Raw genomic sequence first — 3,177 nt, 5'->3', positions numbered from 1 at the left:
CTGAATGATAGTGGTATTCACTGGACTTCCTTGTAAGCGTATGGATATAATCCTGTCACTCACGATGTTGTACTTCAAGATGGATCTAGCAAGCATTAAATAGTTAATTGCAATTCATCTACATTGTAATTCATAAATTCATATCAGATATACTTTATAGCATAGTGAGAAACACTCACCGTCTAAAAGACCAAGTTGTCTCTTTCTTTCAGGCTCTCATGGCCAGTGGTGCAGATGGGATCCTTGGCTGGTCCAGCAGCTCACAATCACCAGTGGCCAAGATCTTTAGCTCTAGAAAGAGCCTCTGGGTCTTCCGTATTCTGGTCACTGAAGTGAAGTGCAGAGAGAGATCTGCTGGTACAGAGTTTATTTATTTTTTGCTTCCCCACTTTACATTATGGTGAGGAAAGTAGGGCATGCTGGGACATGTTGAATAACACTATGGGTTTGATCAATCATGTTCAATACTAGTTGTGTTTCCTTGGCAACATGGGCAGTAACCAGTCATATCTCCTTATCTGTTGTGGTCAGTGGGGCCCTAGAGCCACTAGAGGCCTGTTTGGGCATGTTTGGGCATATTAACTGTTCAGTATATTTTCAAAAATATTCTTAACATAATTTCTAACCTATATCTCAGTAGATTCCCAACATATTTCTTATGCTTATTGCTAATGTTTAACATAGCGGATTCCCAACATATTTCTTATTCTTATTTCTAACATATATCATAGCAGATTTCTAACATATTTCTTATTCTTATTTCTAAAATAGTAGATTCCTAACATATTTCTTATCCTTAAATTTACATGTTATGTACTCTTAGCAACATGGGCAGTAACAAATTACATTTCCTTATTAGAATTTTACACATGCTGAGGCCAGTGGCTTTAAATAAGGCCAGTTATTGTCAGTTACGTTCCTTTATTAAGTGTTTACACCAACTGTGAACAGTGGAACCCTAGACCTTTAAGGTCTGTTTAGGCATGTTAATCTGTTAGTATATTTTTTTCACTAATATTCTTATTTCTAAACTTGAGCATCAAATTTATCATAGAAGCTCCTAATATTTTTCACAGAAAGTATGTTTCATAATATATTTCATTGCAAATTAATAGCAAACTTATGATATTTCATAATATGTATTACAGCAAAATTAGTATATTTTCTTATACTTAAACTGCTCATAACAATCTGTGCTGGACATCAAGAGTTCCAATTTGAGCCAGAGACCAGGGAGAGCTTCCAGATGCCAGAGGGAGGTGGAGTGGTCCAGTTAGGGGAGGTAGAGGACTTGGAACCCACAAGAGAAATTTTGTTGAAGACCTAAAGAAGATTTTTTAATGCTGATGGAGAAGGGTGTGTGTGTGTGTGTGTGTGTGTGTGTGTGAGAGAGAGAGAGATGATGAAGATGATTGTCCCATAAATTGGGAGATTCTTAGGACTATTATTTTGTCAGTTCTTCTCTGGCAGCTCCTGAGTAGAGAAAGTGTAGAAACTAGATAGATTGATATAGTAACTGGGACAATGGGATAGGTGTGTTGAAGTTAATGAAGCTGGCTCAGGAAAGGGCAGACTTCAAAGCTATTGTATATAGGACCACTATGAGTCACAGGCAACTTGATTGTACATAACAAGAAGTCTGTTTCAGCTGCAGCACACAATCACTGCCATGGTAGAAGATTAGCTAACCTTGGCCTTGACAAAACTTCAAGGGGAAAGTATTTCTGAAGAAAATGAACTATTGCTTTCCTAGGAATCTCAGGGACAAAAGAAGATGGACAAATAGTTAGAAGCCATGATTCGTACAGTGTGTCCCCACCACCATGCTCATATTCTTCAATCTGGACCAAGGTCTTTCTTTCAAATATAAAATATTCATTATTATCATTATTCTCAATACAAACTAATTTGAAAATGCAAATAAATTAGTAGCTTATGTATTTGCACATTCTTTTCATTATATTTTCTTATGTAGCTGTTGTCCATTTTCTACACATCATCTCAAAAAAAATCATATGAAATTAATAACAGGGAATTTTAAGAATGGCCAGTACTATTTTGTTCCTGCCATTTAAATGTGTAACCAAATTTGAATGTCATGTTTTTATAGAGAGTATGAAAATAAAAACTGTTATCTTTTGCCCCATTTTATTTAGACCTCAAGTTCTTATATACATTAACCCTGTGATTTACTGAATGCTATTTAGTTATTATTATCCTATTTTCTATTACCTGTCAGTTTGCCACAGTGAAGTAGCTTGTGTATTACTATACTCCTGGGATTTCAAACATCAACAGGGTATCTCACAGTTTTAGCAGAGCTTCTAGACTAAGGTAGTCTAGGAAGAAAGACTGCAAACAACTTCTGAAAAATAATCAGCGAAAATGTTATGGATCACAATATAAAATTATCTGACTTACTTGTTTGAAATTATCATCAAAAGGAATCAGTCACTGGAGGAGGACATCATGTTTGAAGACGCAAAGGACCACTGAGGGCAGGAGACACCATTGGTCGGATAGATTTTCACAGTATCCACAGTGTGTACTCAGACATACTGGCAATGGTGTTGATGACACAAGGCAGAGCAACATTTTGTTCTGTTATACATAATGTCAGTATGAGTCAGAGTTAACTTGATGATATCTATCAATAAAAGCAATTTACAGAAAAATAGATGAATTTAAATACAGAGTCTCAGTAAATAAACATTGATAACAAATATTAAAATTTAACACACAATGTACATTTTACACACAATGCCCTACCATACGAACATAAAACACAGGCTTGGAATACACTTGATGGTCACCTAAGGTAAATGATATCTACCATGAGACCTGAAGGAGTAGGCAACAGGGAAAAGGAACAGAAGAATTAGTAGCTGGAAAATCATTTGATAACTAGTACAATAGTTTTGGAAAAATCTCACAGTTCCTCAAAATGTAAAGCATGGAGTTATTAGTATGTTGTTGTGTTAGGTGTGATTAACCTGACTACAACTCACAGAGATTTTGTTGTTGTTGTTGTTATGTGCCATTGGGTCACTTGCAACTCATAGTGACCCAATGTACAAGAGCTCTATACACTCTTCTATCCTGTGCCAACCTAGCCATCTCAAACGCACTTATTCCCACCTCTCCAGTCACAGAATCGATCCATCTCATCAAAGGTCT

Source organism: Elephantulus edwardii, unplaced genomic scaffold, assembly GCF_000299155.1.
Source record: "Elephantulus edwardii isolate Elephantulus edwardi_28Jun2011 unplaced genomic scaffold, EleEdw1.0 scaffold00160, whole genome shotgun sequence".
NCBI classification, from domain to species: domain Eukaryota; kingdom Metazoa; phylum Chordata; class Mammalia; order Macroscelidea; family Macroscelididae; genus Elephantulus; species Elephantulus edwardii.
The sequence above is the reverse complement of the archived record's forward strand: the minus strand, read 5'-3'. Positions refer to the sequence as shown.